Source organism: Phascolarctos cinereus, unplaced genomic scaffold, assembly GCF_003287225.1.
Source record: "Phascolarctos cinereus isolate Bilbo 61053 unplaced genomic scaffold, phaCin_HiC Scaffold_3;HRSCAF=262, whole genome shotgun sequence".
NCBI classification, from domain to species: Eukaryota; Metazoa; Chordata; class Mammalia; order Diprotodontia; family Phascolarctidae; genus Phascolarctos; species Phascolarctos cinereus.
The window spans coordinates 224,865,992-224,884,172 of NW_027555736.1; the positions used below are offsets into that span (position 1 = coordinate 224,865,992).

Genomic DNA, 18,181 nt, shown 5'->3' on the forward strand with positions numbered 1-18,181 from the left:
AACTGGACAGGTAAGGACAGCTTGGCTTTGGGGCAAGAGGGAAGGCAACATTTATTATTCAAAATAAATGAGGGCCTGGGAAGGGGAGAATGAATGCGGAATTTTGTTAATGAGTCCTGATCACAGACACTGGGGAACCACTACTTCAGCATTTTAATCAAAAGTGATCCTGGGGAAAATCAAAGGACATACTATGGTGTAGTGACAAGAATACTGGATTTGACTTCAGATTCCAGTCACAATACAACCTGTGTGACCTCAGAAAAAAATCACTTAATGCTCTTGTCCTCACTTTTTAATCTGTAGAATGAGTGGGTTTATAGGATGAAGAACTAGAAAAATCTTAGAAATCTCAGTCTAACCTTCTCACTTTATAGATGAAGAAAGTGTGGTCAAGCCCAAGATCATGTATAAAATAAATTTTAAAAAATGAAATGAAAAATAAACACAGGATTTGAATCAACATCCTTTGAATTTGGCATCAATTAATATTCTTTTTTACTATGCCACATTGACGCACATCGTGCTAAGTCCTACTAAGCCCTTTCAGTGGTAGGACTTATAGAACTGAGGATTAGTTTTTGCTTTGGCAGCTTTGCCCACCCTGAGGAGTACGGGACCTGTAGGAAGAGTTTTCAAAGAGAATTCCTAAGTCATTTCCTTCGTCCTGATAGTGCCATCTTGATTTCTTGGCCTCAGACTCTTTCTGCTGTATTTTCCCCAGAAAATAATTACAGAACCATGGAATTCCATGGTGATGGGTGAGATCCAATTCCTCCACACTCACTTATGGCACCAAAGGAGCAGAGAGGGAAGGAATGGGTTCCGATCCAGGAGCTGTCTCCTATCTGAATGGATGTTCTTAGCATATCTGAACATCAAGGTTCTGTTTCTGTGAACTTATAGGAAGGGAGAGGTATGGGAGGTTTGGTTAAAGAGAGCTTTGGTATACCCTCAGATAACCTTTTGGGCCTTTCCTTTTAATACTCCAGTTTTCTATATGTCTACCTGCCAGAGTCCATTGCTCAGAGACTTTGAAGTCTTAGATGAATTTGAAAGCAATAGTATTTTTTTTTAAATTTGGAGTATTGAGTGAAAGGTCTAGAAAGGAAGACTGCACAGTTTAATTGGAGACAACCAAGGAAATGAGAGATAGGGAGAACCATGGAAGGGGTACTAGGGCAGCCCAATGAAGCCCTCATACTGCGGCCATGACTGACACCTCCAAAGTAGGAGACAATCAAGTCTGGACATATAAAGGACAGGACTACCACTCCCAAAATAGAGATAAGACTCCAGAGCTGGAGGATATTGACTCTGACACACTGGGGACAGTACTACCACTCCTAGGAGAGGGAAGAGTCAGGGAAGGGATTCATATCTAACGATGATGTCTGAAAACCTCCAGCCTGACAGTTTTCAGGTCTTGGTAGAATACAGTGGTCTAGGATTCTTGAGTCCCTGCTGCCTCAAGACAACTCACTCATCTTGGAGTGGGAACTCATCATAGCAGCTCCCAAATCAGAGCTGCTTAGGTGTTTTATAGGGATTGGAGGGATCCTACTTGCATGTCTGACTGGTTTCCAACCTTCTGGTGGAACTCTCTTGGCAGGGAGGTGCCCATCAGCTAGAAAACTACAAGTTTCAAATCTGAAAGCTTGCAGGAAAAAATCCAAATATTGGGGGAAAGCGATTAGAAGAGCAGGAGGATTAAGGAAGCATCCAGAAGGAGGTGGGAGCATGACTAGGGAATAATAACAACAGCTAACATTTAAATAACACTCTAAGGTTTGCAAAAGCACTTTACAAATATATCATTTTATCCTCTCAACAACCCTGGGAGTTAGGTGCTATTATCACTCCATTTTACAGATGAAGAAACTGAGGCAGATGGCAGTTAAGTGACTCTAGGATAGAAGAAGACCAGGCCATAAAACCAGATTTCTGTCTGAACTATGACATAATTTTTATACCCCTAGTTTCTGGACTGATTTCAAGTGATTCTTCTTTTCCTCTGTTGCTATGGGCTTACATTCCTGGGCCCCTCTTTCTTATTCCCTCTAAGACTGAATTGGTATCTGTTCATTGCATTGCGTGCTATTCTTCAGGGCCTTGTGGGTCTCCTAGAGTCCAACAGGAAGCCTCTAGGTTGGGGGAGGTGGCAGGAGAATCACAGTTGTCTCGTCCCAAAGCTAGTGCCAACATCTTCGCGGGAATATAGTCTGCCCCACAGCTAATAAGTGACCACCACCTACTGGATGCACCAATACCAGAGATGCTGTCTCCATGGCAACTGGTACCTTTTTCTCATATGCTTCCTCCCTTTTTCTTTTCCAAAGCTGAGTGTTAAAGGAACAGAAACACTGAATCTGGACTTTGGAGTGGCAGATTTCCCTCCCCCAAGCTGGTGCCAGCAAGAAAGAGACAATACCACACCCTGGGTATGTTTCAAATTGAATTCACTACCAAACAGACTGAGAAAGAGATTAGACTACGAAATGACTGGAAGCTCCAGTCTCTTAGGACTCTAGAGAAGTCAGTCTTTTCTAACACCTTTGTACTAGTCACTGCTTGGGAGTGACAGGTTGTCAGAGCCTGGGGAATGATGTGGGTGAGAGACAGAAGTAAACCAATAATCAGATTGAGAGCCATAGGCACGTATGTGCGTGCGTGGGGGTGTGTGCACTCCTGCATGTGTGTTTATGTGTGTCTGTGTGTTCTTGTGCAATTAGAGCAGATTTACAAAGTGTTAGGAGTTGACTCTCACCATGAAGGTGTCTATGTGTGGGTCGTGCTTGATTTGGGCAAGAGGCTGAGAGAGCATTAAACAGTGAAAGGATCAAAGACTATGATATGGGTGGGAAAAGTACAAATTCGGAGAAGAATTCATTCATTCATGTGTCCATTTGTTTAGTGCCTACTGGGTGCAGAATATTGGAAGGAGAGTTTAGAATAAGTCACTGTCCTTGCCTTTGTGATATTTATGATCTAATAGGTGAATAAGATAGGAAACAGATGATGGGAAGCCTCATGCTGGGACTTGGAATCTGGAAGCCTGGTGGAGCCAGGTCCCAACTGAAACAGGGAAGTTTGGAAGAGAGTGAGTTTGGAGAGAGAGAAAGATAATGAGTTACAGCCAGGTGCAGCAATGGATTGAGAATTAGAGGTGGATTCAGGAAGACCTGAGTTCCAATCTTGCCTCAGGGCCTTATTAGCTGGGTGACCCTGGGAAAGTCACAGCCTCAGTTTCTTCATCTCTAAAATGGGGATAATAGTAGCTACTTTACAGGGTTGCTATAAGGAAAAAAAAGAGATAATATATAAATAATAATCTAAAATACTTTGTAAACCTTAAAGCACTGTGTAAATGCTATTATCATTCTTATTGCTATGCAAACACTAAAGTACTATATTTGTCGCTGCTCAGTCATGTCCAACTTTTCATGACCTTATTGGGGTTTTCTTGGCAAAGATACTAGAGTGGTTAGCCATTTCCTTCTCTAGCTCATTTTACAGGTGAGGAAACTGAGATAAATAGGGTTAAGTGAGTTGCCCAGGGTCACCCAGCTAGTATCTGAGGCAGGATTTGAACTCAGGTCTTCCTGACTCCAGGCTTGGCACTCACCTAGCTAGTACTATGTACATGTTAGCTATTATGATTAAATTCAAGGGATTTCAAAAATTCAAATTCAAAAGAAGTGATTTGCAAAGTTGAAAGGGCAAAGTTGTCATTGACAGGTATGGGTATGATTAAAGAAGGCTTCATGGAGGAGTTGACACTTGAATTGGGCTTTAAAGAATGGGTAGGAATTTAATAGGTAAAGAATGAGAAGGTACATGAGTGGCAGGATGCATATAGCTTGGGGGACAAAGGTAAGTAGCCCAGTGTGGTTGTTATGTAGAATGGCATGGATGGGAATAATGTAAAAAAAGTTCAGAAATGTAGTGTGGCACTAGGTTTTAGAAGGTGCTGAATGCCAAGTAAAGGAGTTTAAACATTACTTAAGATTTTTGGGTGCAGTAATGATATAACCAGAAATGGTAAGGTTAACAACAGATGCTTTTATTTCTTTCTTTTTCTTTTTTTCTTTTGCTTGTTTTAAATGATCTATTACTTGGCTATTTTAGATTCTTCAGGAATCCTTGCTGCTAAAATACTTCACTGGTTCCCTTTTACCTACAGGATGAAGTAGCATAATCACTGTAGAGCCAATCGGTTGCTGTTCAGTTGTTTCAGTCACGTCCAACTCTTTGTGCCCCCATTCTGGTGTTTTCTTGGCAAAGATCCTGGACTGGTTTGCCATTTCTTTCTCCAGCTCATTTTCCAGATGAGGAAACTGAGGTAAACAGGGTTAAGTGACTTGCTCAATGTCACACAGCTAGTAAGTGTCTAAGATCAGGATTTGAACTCATGAGGTCTTTCTGATTCCAAGCCCAGGGATCTATCCATTGTGCCACCTAGCTGCCCAGTGGGGAAATGCAACATATGAAAAGGAACTCAAAGTGCTTGAAGGAGGAGGGAGGAAACATATCAGGAACAGAGCCAGGAGAGGAATGAAAGAGTGATTTTGGTTGCCTTGGGTTCCAGGAATAACTAACCAATTAGAGGAAGGGATTGCCAATGCAGAGAGATCTTCCAGGGTAAGAAGGCTGCTGAAAGACCCAACTTTCCTCAGTGTGGCATCTATATGTTAAGGACTACTCTTTGGGTCCAGTTATTCAACCAGTTCTGAATTTGCCTAATTGTCTTATGATCTTAGTCCAGATCTCTATGAGAAGTTAGAAGGAGCTGGATGCAAGAGATATTATGGATGTGGAAATGACAAGACTGGATGTGTGAGGTCAGAGAGAATGAGGAGATGAGGATAGTACTGAGGTTACAAATCTGGGAGATTTGAAAAATGGTGGTGACCTCCCTCTCCTCCTTTCTGCCAGTCTATGATAACGTGATCATAACAGTCTGTGACCATGACCCCTCTTTGTGTGCCCTTAATTCTATTCTTTCCCATCTTCTCCAGGATATTGTCCTCTTATCATTCTCTCCTCCAATCTTTAATCTGTCTTTATCCACTGGTTCCTTCCTTCTTTACTTCAAATACCTCCAAGTTTTCTCATTCTTGTTTTGTTTTTGCTAGGCAGTTGGGTTAAGTGACTTGCCCAAGATCACACAGCTAGTAAGTGTCAAGTGTCTGAGGCCAGATTTGAACTCAGGTCCTCCTGACTCCAGGGCTGGTGCTCTATCCACCTCGCCACCTAGCTGCCCCTTCTTTTCATTCTTTTTTTTTCACTTTAAAAAAATTACTAATTTATTTTGTTTTATCAACAATCACTTCCATATGCTTTTGAGTTGAAAATTTTTCTCCCCCTTCCTCCCCCCCACCCTCCCCAAGATGGCACACAATCTGATATAGGCTTTACATTTACATTCCTATTAAACATATTTTCACATTAGTGAAGTTGTAAGTAAAAATTAAAACCAATAGGAGAAACCATCAGAAAGATGAAACAATACTCAACAGAAGGTAAAAATTAGTGGTAGCAATTTGACTTTCATAGTTCTTTCTTTGGATGTGGACAGCATTTTCCATCCCGAGGCCTCTGGAGATGTCTTAGATCCTTGTAATGCTGAGAAGGATTCAGTTGAACAATATTAGTCATCGCATAACGTGGCTGTTATTGTGTACAAAGTCCTCTTGGTTCTGCTCACTTCACTCCTGTCTTTTCATTTTAAAAAAATAGAGTCTAAACTAGATGCTACTGTCCCCGCATGCTATTATCCTTTATCTCTTCTCCCTTTTTCTGCCACATTCCTCAAAAAAGCTGTTAACTCTTTCTCTCTTCTCCCTCCATAGTCCTTTGCAATGTCTTTCAATCTGACCTCTTAATTGTAGCTGCTCTTTCCAAAGCTACCAAAGAACTCTTAACTGCCAATTCTGATCTTTTCTCCATCTTTATTCTTTTTTATTTCTCTGCTATATTGAACACTGTTGAATACTGTTTCCACCTGGATATCCTCTCCTAACTGGGTTTTCATGACAATACTGTTTCCTGGTTTTCTTCCTACCAATCTGACAACCCCTTCTCAGCCTCATTTGCTGGCTCATCAGGCATGTCACCCCTTCAGTCATGAGGGTTAACAGAAGGCTCTGTCTGGGGCTTTCTCCTTTCTCTCTCCCCTCTCTTTTGGTGACCTCATTGACTCCCATGGGTTTATTGGTCCACCTCTCTTTATTCAGACAACTACATATCCAATTCACTGCTCTCTCCTGAGCTCTGGTCCTGCATCAGCATCTGCCTGTTGGGCATTTCCAATCAGATGTTCCCGGAGACATCGCAAATTCAATGTGTCCAAGATAATAGTAGCTAACGTTTATGTAAGTTTTGCCATTTCAGTTGTGTCTAACTCTTCTTGAATCCATTTGGAGTTTTCTTGGCAAAGATACTAGAGTTGTTTGACATTTCCTTCTCCAGCTCATTTTCCAGATGAGGAAACTGAGGCAAACAGGGTTAAGTCATTTGCTCGGCAAGTAAGTGTCGGAGGCCAGATTTGAACTCAGGAAAATGAGTCTTCCTGATGATCTATCCACTTTACTGCCTAGCAGCCCACTTTAAGGTTTACAAAGTGCTTTACGTATAGTATCGTATTTGGTCCTGACAACAACCCCTTAGGGTTTTTCTCTTAAGAAAAAAAAAAACGCTATTCTTATCCCCATTTTACAGACAAAGAAACTGAGGTTTTGATAGGTGAAGTTATTTGCCCAGGATCACACAGCTCACAAGGATCTGAGACAGGATTGAAATTCAGGTCTTCTCGACTCCTCCAAACTTGATCCATTGTGCTATCTATTTAAAATTCATTATCTTTCCCCCCCAAACACAACCTCTTCTGAATTTACCTATACCTGCATGGAGTTCTACCATATTTTGACTCTCCCAGGATCTCTACCTCAGCATCATCTTGAACTTTTCCTCCTCTGTGACCACACTTACCTGATTAGTTGAAAAATCTTGCTGTTCCTACTTTTACAACATCTCATGCATCTGACCCCTTCTCCCTGCTCACACAGCCACCACTTCAATTCAGACCTAGAGTATTGTAGTGGCTTCTGAATTGGGCACCCTGACTCTAGTATATTCCGATTCCGATTCCGATTCCGATCTGACCATATCATTCTTCTATTTAACAAACTCTGTGGTTCCTTTTTTCCCCTCTAGGATAAAATATAAACTATCAAATGAAATAATAATATGTAAAATGTTTTGCAAACTTCAAAGTCCTATATAAATGTCAGCTAAATATTAACTATTATTATACATTCCCCCTGGCTTTTAAAGCCATTACTCAATCTGTCTTCAATCTATCTTTCTAACCTGGTTGGTCATTACTTCTTTTCTTGTAATCTAAGGGACTGCCAAAATTTTCTGTTTTCTTTTTCGCATATGGTATTCTGTCTCTTGCCTCCATGTTTTTGTACTGGCTGTCCCCATGCTTGGAATGCATACCCATTTCTGTCTCATAAAATCCTTCATTTCTTTTAAGAGGCAATTGACGCGCCATCTTTTATATACAGAGTAAACAGGAGATAATCTGAAAGGGAAAGGTATTGGCAGATTGGGGGTTAGGGAGGGACCACCAGGAAAGATGCAGAAAATGCAGAAAGAAGTTGGGCTCAGAGCTGGGTTTTGAAGGAAATCTGGGAAACTAAGAGGTAGAGCATTCCAGACATGGGGGACACCCAGTGTAAAGGTACAGAGATGGAAGATAGAATATCACATTGAGTAAGCAGCAAGTATGCCAGTGTGGTATGCCATGAGAGAGAGAGAAAATATAAGAAGACAGAAAAACCACAGAGTAGTTCCCAAGAAATGTTGATTGAATGAATGCTCAATGAAGCTGGATTTTTCTGATGTAAGAGTTAGTATAGGGGCAGCTAGGTGTTGCAGTGGATAGAGTGCTGGCTCTGGAGTCAAGAAGATTCATATTTGTGAGTTCAAATCCAGCCTCAGACACATACTAGCTGTGTGACCCTGGACAAGTCAGAAGGAAATGGCAAACTACCCCAGTATCTTTGACAAAAAAAACCTCAAATGGGGTCACAAAAGAGTTAGACACAACTGAACAAAAAGGGTTGGTATGATAATAGCCATATTGGACAAACTTCTTGTACCTAGCAGAATTTGAATGACTAGGGAGAACATTTTAAGATATACAAATAGAAATCTTTGAGACAGTAGTAAGCCTGGAGTTAAAGAAAGTGATGGAACTGTTTTTAATTTTCCTCTGAGAGACTCTGGGGTGGGGGGAGGTGTTGAGGGGAATTGGTGGGAAGAACTCAAAAGGAATTCTCATTTAGTCATTTAGAATGTTTAGAATTCAATGAAGGAAGATTGTGGTGTTCTGCTCTCTGAGGAGGCCGGAATGATGAGGGCAACAGTTCATATAAAGACATTCCTTAGAAAAATGAGTGGGATGCCTATGGATCAGACCACCTAAAAAGTAGAGGGCAGGACAAGGAAAGAAAATGGATGGCTTCTTGCTTCCCTCCCCTCCCCCCCTTTCCCCATGGCTGACTCTGGCCTTGCCTAATCTGCACCAGGTTTATACTTATTTATCCTATGAATCTATTAGGGTTCCTATAGATTCTGGCTCCGGCTACTCTAGAAAGCTGGTGTTTAAAAAATCCAATGTCATTTGGAAGTTTTTAAGGCAAGGGTAGTGGGAGCAAGTAGAGTAAGGGGTGCGCAGGGCAGTTTTTCAGATACCCCTCCATCTAGCTCCCACGTCTCCCCTTCGTGATATCTAATTTTTCAAAATCACATCCATCCTCACCATCCTGGGATGTATATCTCTGAAAGTTCCACTCCTAGATTCTGCGCCCAAAGGACATCTTGGTAATTCTTCTGGACTGCAGTGGTGGGATAGCCTGACCTTTTTCCTCTCTAGGGGGAGTCAACAACTACTTATAGGACCTGGAGCAAAAGGGTCTTCAGAGGCCATCTGGTTCAGTCTTCTAATTTTACCGATGAGGGAATTGAGCTCTAGGGAGGTTAAAGGATTTGCCCAAGGTCATACAGGTAATGGGCTTTAGAGTGGAAATCTGAATCAGATGCTCTGACTCTGGAGTCAATGTACTTTATACCTCAGTTTCTTTAACTGTAAAATGGGGATAATAATAGCATTTACCACCCAGGGTTGTGTGAGAATCAGATGAAATAATATTTGTAAGGCACTTAGCTCAGTGCCTGGCATATTGGAATCTCCTTTCCTTTCTCTCTCCCTTCCCTTCCCCTCTTTTCCTTCCTTCATTTTTCCTACCTTCCTCCCTCCCCTTCCTTCCTTTCTCCCTACCTCTCTCCTTCTGTACCATATTACTATCTCCTTGGTATCATTATATTTGGAGAGGATGTGGAATGGCAATAGAAAATTAGCAATAACTCTCATTGTCATGGTCTACAAAGAGCAAAGGGCCATTGTCCCTTCACTACCTGGTAAATACCATGAATAGTTAAATTCCCCTTGATTCCTCTCTACCCACCCTCTTGCAGTGCAGTCAGTGAGCAGTGGGGGTGTTGAGGGCTGACTGGGATGGTTGTAGTGACAAACTGGGGGTGTTTAGGATGAGAAAAGAAAAGACCAGAGAGCGCTCTCCAAGTGTTTGAAGGAGCATTGTGCACAAAAGGGACTAGACCTGTTCTGCTTGGCCCCAGAGGGAAAAACTGACTAGAAATAATGGGCAGAAGTTTAAGAGAGAGAGATTTCCATTGGATGAACAGAAATACTTCCTAACAAAATTTTTTTGTCCCCTTAAGTCTGAGTCAATGATTTCATCTGTAGAAAATAGGGATTCGTGACATTTTATATATCACAGACTACTCCGGAGGTCTGGTGTTTTCATCCTATGGCTGCCATCTCAGAGTGATATCTTTAAATACACTTTAAAAATATACAGGACTGCAAATTAAATATATTGAAGTACGGTTATCAAAATACATTTTAAAAAAACGTTTCCTGACCCCAAGTTAAGAACTTGCTTTAGAGTACTCCTGGTATGGATATTCCCTCCACTGACATAAATCTCTCAGCTGTAACTTAAATTCACATGGAAGGGTAGCTAGTTAGCTCAGTGGGTAGAACACTAGGCCTAGAGTCAGGAGAACCTGAGTTTAAATCCAAATTCAGACATGAGCTGTGTGATCCTGGGCAAGTCATTTAACCCCGTTTGCCTCAGCTTCCTCATCTATAAAATGAGCTGGAAAAGGAAACGATAAACCACTCCAGTATCTTTGCCAAGCAAACCCCAAAGGGGTCATGAAGAGTCTGATATAACCGAAAATGACTGAACAACAGCAGAGTGGAATGAGCTGCCTTTGCAAGTAGTCACTTCTCACTTCCTAGAGGTCATGGGACTTATATTTAGAAGGGACCTTATTGATTATCTAATCTGGCCACTCCACTTTACAGATGAGGAAACTGACATACAGAGATATTAAGTAACTTGCTCAAGGTCGAAAATGGCAGAGAAGGGGACAAAAACAGAGACAGCTGGTGGGCTTGGTGGATACAGCACTGGCCTGGAGTGAGTTCAAGCTGCATTATCTCTGGCTTTTTTTCATTGTTGGCATACAATATGAATAGGATGATGAGGCTCAAAGAGAACACAACCTTCCCCCTTTCATTCCTTCTGTGGTGTCAGGGTACAAATGAAAGAGAATTTGTTGAATTGGGTGACTTAGAGGGCCAGCTGGAGGCTGCCAAGCTCTCTTAAATCCAACCTGCCTGATCCTTCCAAAGCTTTATCCATTTTATGAATCAAAGAAAGGCAAGCAATACTGATGTCCCACTCACTGGGTAGTAGGCATGCCAGTCAGGGCATCAGCCAATAGTCTATGGAAGGTGGAGACTAATGGCAACTAGGTCTGTTTAACTAGTAAGAGAGAGCCCTCCCTTCTCCTGAGGGTTTGGTCCTTAAAATCTTGTGTGTCTAGCCTGGGAGTCAGCAACTTCCTTGACACCTAAGGGGGAGAAAATAGGGAAAGAAAATTAGCGATCTATGACATAGGTGGAAAGGAGGAAGGGAGAGGGGGATGTAGGAAGGGAAAGAGCAGGGGTTAGGGGAAAGAGGTTATGTATGGTAGAGAATGGTAGGGAGGTGACAACTATTATTTTCTCTGGTGTGACAGAGTCACAGCCAAGCCATCACTGCTAAGTCCTGATGGGGCTGATCACAGCGGTTTCAGGGTGCTGTTCTTGTTTAAGGGCTGAACACAAGGGTGTGGTGAATCCGGCTTGAACCAGCTGGACAGAGCCAATTGTTAAATTTTCAGCATGGGCATTCATGCCTCAGAAACTGACAAACGGTACAAAAGTTGGGGCTTGCTTTATCGTTTTGTTGATTGTCGAGGTTTAAAATGTTGGAAAAAATGTTAATAATGCCAATTAAACTTAAAAGTGTGTTGTGCTTACATTTTCCCCTCAGAGAACTGGTTGTTAAACCTATACCAGCCCACCATTGGCTAGACATGGATGAAGCGTTGAAGTGGTGGAGTTTTTCTTCCCTGAATAAAAGAATTCCTGATTTAGAATCAGAGGGCTTGGGTTTAAAACATGCTTATTACCTGTGCAACCTCTAACAAGCTACCTCACTTCTTTTTCCCCATCTATAAATTGAGGGATTGAATGATCACTAAGGTCCCAGTAAACTCTCAAACCTAGGATCTCTTTCCCTTCTTTTTTTTTGGGGGGGAGGGGCTGCTCCATTGTTTCCCTCAATTATCTCTCCCTTTCTATCTAGTGGGGGGAGCAGAGAAGCTTCATTCTGAGGTATCAACTAGTCTCTTTCAGGAGCCCCAAGAAATTAGACTTGGAGGTTTCTTACATATTAACATGGGACTCTGAAAGCCCCTGAATCTTCAAGTCTCTGAAGAATAGATCTCTAATGGTAGAATTTCAGGCATAGTGACAGGCAAAGAATGAGATATTTTGGGTCAGTGTGGTCTGCTTGGCGACCTCAAATATAGAATACGTTCAGCAAGCTATAGCAGCAAGAACGCCAGACTTAAGCCAGAAGACTTGGATTCTAAGTCCTTTTTTAACCACCAATTTGCTAAGTGACCTTGGGCAAAACAGTTCTCTTTGGATCTCAGATTCATTCTCTGTAAAATGAGGCAGCTGAACGAGTTTAGGGTTCTCCGAGCTCTGATAGTCTCCTTGGAGCAGGCCTGCTGGACAGAGCCTTTCTGTGCCAGAAACCCCACACAGCCAGCCGAAGAACAGCTAAGAATCCCTTACTGCCTCTATTTGCTCAGCACGCAACTTGCAACTTTCTAATCTGGCCCTGGGGCCTCTGCCCTGGCTCCCCTCCTGAAGAGCCTGTGTGAAACTGGAGCTTAGGCGAGCCCTGGCCCTGGCCCCCTCAGCCCCTTGGCCCCCCTCCCTAGCCTGCTCATTTCCCGGCATCTCCTTGCAGGGAGCTGGGCCCCTTGCCCTACTCCAGACGGCCTCTGCCCTGGGCCAAGAGAAAGAGCAGCGGGGGAGGCAGCCGCTGGAACGGGCGCAGAGAGCTGGCCCCACAGAAGGGGGATGTGGGAACAAGACAGGAGCCAGTGCTGGTCCCAGCCAAGGCAAACTGGCCCGAGCAGGAGAGGGAAAACAAAGCGAGACAAAGACCAAACATTCCTGGGGAATTTCTGAATTAAAAGCTGGAAACAGGAGGCCAGATTTAGTCTGGGGACTTTGATGCCAGATCTTCAGCCCAAGACAGAGCCTGTCTCCGTGCTCTGAGGTCTGGGACTCCTCTCCATCCTCCTCCCCTTCTGTGCCCCTCCTCCTCACCCTTCCCTCTCTCTTCCCCCCAATATTGAGGGATTGTACCTTCTCTGCCCCCCAACACACTGCAGGACATGGACTATTAGAGCTGGAAAGGGCATAAAGACTTTTTTGTCCAATTCCCCCCTCATGTTTTTGAATTGAGGAAACTGAGGCTTCTTTCACTTTTTAAAAATATCCTCTCCATCCATCACTTCCTCTATCCAGATTCCTCTCCCCTCCCTGGAAGGAGAGTGTGTCTGTTATCTTCTCCCCTCCTTCTTCAGCAATACAGGTTGTCCCGGGTCCAAAGTTGTGAGGAGTTGGCAGCTTCTCCGCCCTCTGGGGGGCCGTCATCCCCATCTTGCTCCCCAAGGAAGCAGCTTCCTTGGATCTGAAAATTATTTAGTAAACAACCCCAGAACGTCTGTTTGTCACAGGATGTGGTCATCTTTAGACTTGGCCTCCCCCTTTCCATCTCCCCCCTCACCAGGCAGTAAAATATAAATCCGTCCTTGGCTGTTGAAGGGACTTGAGCAGGCAAGCCGGTGTCCTCCGTCCTCCGGGGGTGATCCTACCTCCTCATGATTACGTCATCTTCCCTGGAAACGTGTGGCAGCTCAACTTGTTCTTTCTTTCCAGACTTTACCGGCATTTCTATATCATTTTAAGATTTGCAAAACGATTCAGCCTCGTTATATCACTTGATCCTCACAACAACCCTTTGGGGAAGAGGCTATTATTGTCCCCATTTGACAGATGAAGGAACTGAAGCAGGCAGAAGTTAAGTGACTTGCCCAAGGTCACACTGATAGTAGCATTTGAGGCAGGATTCCAACTCGGTCTTCTCCCATTCCAAGTTCAACACTGTACCCACTGCACATCACTTAGCTGCCTCTCAGAGAAACTAAGGCAGCTGTGAGCCGTTTCCCCGTTCTATCTGTGAAATATGATAGGATTATACAGTTAGAGCTGGACAGAGTCTTAGAGATGGTCTAATCCCACTTTCCCATTTGACAGGTAAAGAAACGGAGGTATAGGAAAGTAGAATGACTTGTGTAGGGTTACCTAGTTAGTATGTAGGAAAGGCAGGATTTGGATCCATATCTTTTGACTTCAAATTCATTTTCTTTTTGGTCATGACGTCACACTGCTTCTCCAAAAGGACCAGAATAATGTGAATACTGTGGGCAAGAAAGCTTTGCGTGGGGGACACTTCTGTCCCTGAATCCGGGTCCTTTTCTCTAGCCAGAAACTATCAGTGGACTGAGGGGTTCACCCAAGTCCCACATCAAAAAATCAAGTGCTACAACTGGATTTGGGGGAGGAAGAGTATGTCCAAGAAGGACGGGAGATTCCTTCAATTCTGGCCCAGAGTTCAGCCCTTTCCATCTGTTCTCCATTAGCATCCTTCCATCAGCTGAGAGAAAAGCTGGAGGGTGTGGAAGGGAATGATTGCAGACCCATGGTCCCTAAGCTTGGGGAGTTCACTCAGACTAGTTTTCCTTGAATCTAAACCAGGCCCCTCCAACAAATTAGGAGGGGGTTATTTTTCTTCTTGGCTGGGCAGCTGGCCCAACTCAGGATTAACATTAAGTTACTGTGCTTTGGAGATCTGGAGGGAGAGAAAGAGAGGAAGAGAGACAGAGAGAGATGGACAGACGGACAGGCAGAGACAGAGGGACAGAGACAGATACACAGAGACAGAGATGAAGACACAGACACAGAGACAAAAAGACAGGGAGAGAGAGAGAGAGAGAGAGAGAGAGAGAGAGAGAGAGAGAGAGAGAGAGAGAGATTAAACAGGAGTCAGACCTGGCAGGGCCAAGATACTGACTAAGGATCTTTGTCTAGTTGGAGACCTGCCCCAGTGGGCATGTTGGTAATAGGATGGAGAGGTTATGCTTAACACAATGATTGGACCCATCTCCCCTCACTTTTTATTGGCTGGGTCTCTGGACCTTTAGGGAAGGTACTTGTGAAGGGAAGCCAGGTGGGCATCTAAGTAGCAAAGGGCTGCAGTGGGAGTAAGGGAGATCCAATTTTAAATTCTGCCTCCAACATTTACTAGCTGTGTGACCCAGGGCAAGTTGCTTAATCTCTCTAAGCCTCAGTTTCTTCATCTGTAAGATGGGGATAATAATAGCATCTACCTTAAAGGGTTGTTGTGAAGATCGAATACATAGCTATATAATTTGCATATATCATTACACACACACATATATATATATATATATATATACACATATATATTATGTGTTATTATAACTAATAAGATTGTGTTTAGGCCCAACCCCTGGTGCTGGTAGGCATACTCTATGTCAAGTCAGATGCTATGAGACGTCTTCCTGAAGACAGCTTGGGTGTAGCTCCATTCTGAAGATGAGGTCCCATTCACAAACTCACAACTTCCTATTTGGAAGACTCCTCAGAGGTCATTTAATCCAGAGCTTCTTAAACTGCGGGTTGAGATCCCATATGGCTCGTGAAAAATTTGGCAACAGCAAAAGGTTTCTGAATGTGTAACAACCCAGAATTAATTCAGAATCAAACGTGTGATGAATCTGAGGTGTTTCTGGCAGCGCTTGCCCGTGTTGCGTCGAGCAACTTCACTGTAGCCTTGGTTCTGAACACAGAGCAAGTGCACTTTGCACTGCGTGTGCCGTCACACCATGGAACGCCAACTAACCTTGCCAAAACACAGAAAGGGGTTGCAAGCGGAAAAAGTTTAAGAAGCCCTGATCTAGTCCAATGCAGAGTGGAACATAAATTCTTGCTTGTTAACATCCCAGCAAACCATTCTGCTTTCGTATAGCTTTAATTGTCAGGAAGTTTTTTTCAGACATGACACCAGGTCTAAATTGATCTCTTTGCAAGTTCTACTCCCTGTTCCTGGTTCTGTTCTCGGGGACTAAGATTAGCAAGGCCAGTCTTCTTCCACGTCATAGCCTTGCACGTGCTTCAAGTCAGTCATCCTCCTGAGTCTTCTCCTGGTGAAACATCCTCAGTTTCATCAACAGGTCCTCAAATAACATGAATGGAAGTTTTCTTGTTTTGTGGAAACTGAACTCCTTTCAGCTGCCATTGATTTGAGTCTCATCCTCGCCAGGGTTCTCTGCTGCTCTGTGCTGCCATCTGTTACATTGACCACTAAGTAATGACTAGAAAGCTTCTTCCTAGCAAGGAAAAGCTAACACTCTCCTAGCTCATAGCTCAAGGCTATGAGTTAGCATAGTTAGTCAGGAAGTCAACCCAACCCATAAGAATGACCCAGATTAAGATTACATATATTTTTGGACCATTTTATTCCAGATGCTAATTTGAGGTCCCTAGCCCTAACCAATTATCTGATCTGAGGATAGGATAGTTCCTTTTTTGTTATTATTGCGTCATTTCAGTCACATCTGACTCTCTGGGACCCCGTTTGGGTTATTCTTGGCAAAGATATTGGAACAGTTTGCCATTTCCTTCTCTAGCTCATTTTGCAGCTGAAGAACTGAGGCAAACAGGGTTAAGTGACTTGCCTAGGGTCACACAGCTAGTAAGTATCTGAGGCCACATTTGAACTCAGGTCCGCTTGACTCTAGGCCTGGCGCTGTATCCATTGTGCCACCTAGCTGCCCCATAGTTCCTTTTAACTCCTGTTAAATCCGTGATTATCAGTCTGCATCCCCCAAACCCACTTTAGAGATTTCACTTGACAAAACTTAACAAGAGTGATGAGGATATTGGGGCAACAAAGGTCTCCTCAGCTCCAGTAATTTTCACTGATTGGCATGTAAATGAACCTGGGGGCAAGAACAAAAGGGTTAGGTGAAATTGGCGGGGCCACCAGACTGTACCTTCGTTTGGCTTTCTTGTCTTTATTGTACACTTCTGCCTACAACAGAATTGCTGACTTGCAAACGTTGCTGATCTCCTTACACAAGAAAAGTATGACAGTCCCTGTCCTTGAGGAAGTAATGACCTAGTTGGGAAACTGGACACATGCAACCTACACACATGATAGATAGATAGATGAACCATTTATTAAGGTTTTACTTTGTGAGGCAGCTAGGTGGCACAATGGATAGAGCACTGGTCTGGGAAGTAGGAAGACTCATTGTCATGAATTCAAATCCGGCCTCAGACAGACACTTACTAGCTTTGTGACCCTGGGCAAGTTACTTAACCCCCTTTGCCTCTGGAGAAGGAAATGGCAAACCACTCTAGTACTGTTGCCAAGAAAACCCCAAATAGGGTCATGGAAAGTTGGACATGATTGAACTTTACAGTGATCGATGTGTCAGGCACTGTGCTAAGTAATGGAAATATAAATGCAAGCAAAAAGAAAGATACTCCCTCCCCTCAAAGAGTTTCCATTCCATTCTAGTGGAGGAAGATACTGTGTGAAAGCTGAAAAGGGAGAAGGGAGTGGGGAAAGTATCCATGATGAAGTGAGGTGGAGAGATGGTCTGAGAGTTTGCATTTGAAGAGCAGGGCGGCTAGCATGAGAGCTTCCTCAAATGGAGGTTTAGAGATGAACTTGTTGCTCAGAAGAAGAGGCCACAAGCATGGGATGTTGAAGAAGGCCAGGGGGGCTGAAGTAGAGAGATGGTCTAGGATGTCATGAGCTGGTCTAGGTTTAACTAAGACAACATAGAATAAGAACCTAGTGAGCAAAGCTGTTAGTAAACCACTTGTTTTTCCTGGGTTTCAGTTTCTTCACACATAAAATTATTCCACTTTCATTCAATAAGCATTATTAATTCAATCTCTAAGGTCCCTTTCAGCTCTGACCCTCATGATCCTAAGTAAGAACTCTAGCTTGAGTTGGTTTCTGGGGACACCCACACCCTACAAAGCCTTATCTACCCTTATTCTCAAATAGGCAGAAAAAATGGATTTGGTTGAGCTCCCAGACCTGTCCAGTGAAGGAAGGGTCCCAGCTCTTCATTCTCATGCATATTCCTGGACTGAATGTAGTTGTCTCTTCAAAAGAGGGTATGATGAGGCAGCTAGGTGGCACAGTGGATAGAGCACCAGCCCTGGATTGAGGAGGACCTGAGTTCAAATTCGGCCTCAGACACATAACACTTACTTAGCTGCATGACCCTGGGCAAGTCACTTAACCCCATTGCCTAGCCAAAAAAAAAAAAAGAGAGAGAGAGAGTATGTCTGCAGAGTCTGCACTGGAGACATGCAGAAGCTGTTCAGGAAGGTCCAACATTTTGATCTGGAGTCTATTTATAGCATACACTTCCCTTGAGGGCAGGAGACCATCTCCACTGCCCAGCGCAGTGTTTGGCCCGTAGTAAGTGCTTAACAAATGTTTGTTGATTGGTTGATTTTTTGACGTTCCTTTCTGTGTCTAAAAAAATAGGTGGAAGGAAAGAA

The 18,181-nt window shown here is 43.4% G+C and overlaps 1 protein-coding gene across 1 annotated transcript in view; it reads left to right on the plus strand.

The window, feature by feature from the left end:
- The first annotated feature begins 2,353 nt into the window (after positions 1-2,353).
- ANGEL1 (angel homolog 1) overlaps positions 2,354-18,181 on the plus strand; it is a 98,474-nt gene continuing 82,646 nt past the window's right edge. The window contains exon 1 of the mRNA XM_020986213.2: positions 2,354-2,441. The gene's annotated coding sequence lies outside the window, so the exon portion shown is untranslated. The remainder of the gene's footprint in view (positions 2,442-18,181) is intronic.